A 655-nucleotide genomic window follows, 5' to 3' on the forward strand; every position below is an offset into this window, starting at 1 on the left:
CCATTAGGCCACACGGTCACTGACGACCAACTTTTACATGTATACGACTCATCTCGAAACGCTCACACCCCTGAGGATTTGTGTTTTCGTTCTACACAGCCGCTGCCCCTTGCTCTTTCCCACCCATTCGTTACATTCAACCTCTGACGTGACCGACCAAATATAGACTGAGAAACAAGACCACACAATTTGTGCATTCGGAATCGAAGGCAGGCCGTCCCTCGCCGCATTTGCTACGATGGCCATTTGCTACTTCTGCAGAAGCGGCGGCGACGACGACGACGACGACGACGACGAAGATCGCGAGAGACTCTGAGATATGTGAGAAATACATCTATAAAATGTAATTCAGACTGCCTCGTCCCACCTTATGCTGTACCGCTTTGGCAAATGCTTTATCTTTATCTGCGCCATTCGCCTTAATCACATCTGAGAGTAAATCTTAAAAAAACGCCTGTCGCTAATTGTTCGTCATCACAGGTACTGTTTGCTATACGGCCACGACGCGCAACTGATTTCCAAAATTCATCTTTCTCCTGTGAGGATGGAACTTACGACCCCTGGTTTATTAGACCAGTGCTCTACCACTGAGCTAAAGAGGCGCGGCCTAGCGGTACTCTTGGGTACTTCGTCCTTACGGTCGTCTGCATCATCA

Source organism: Schistocerca gregaria, unplaced genomic scaffold (genome assembly GCF_023897955.1).
Source record: "Schistocerca gregaria isolate iqSchGreg1 unplaced genomic scaffold, iqSchGreg1.2 ptg000420l, whole genome shotgun sequence".
NCBI lineage: Eukaryota > Metazoa > Arthropoda > Insecta > Orthoptera > Acrididae > Schistocerca > Schistocerca gregaria.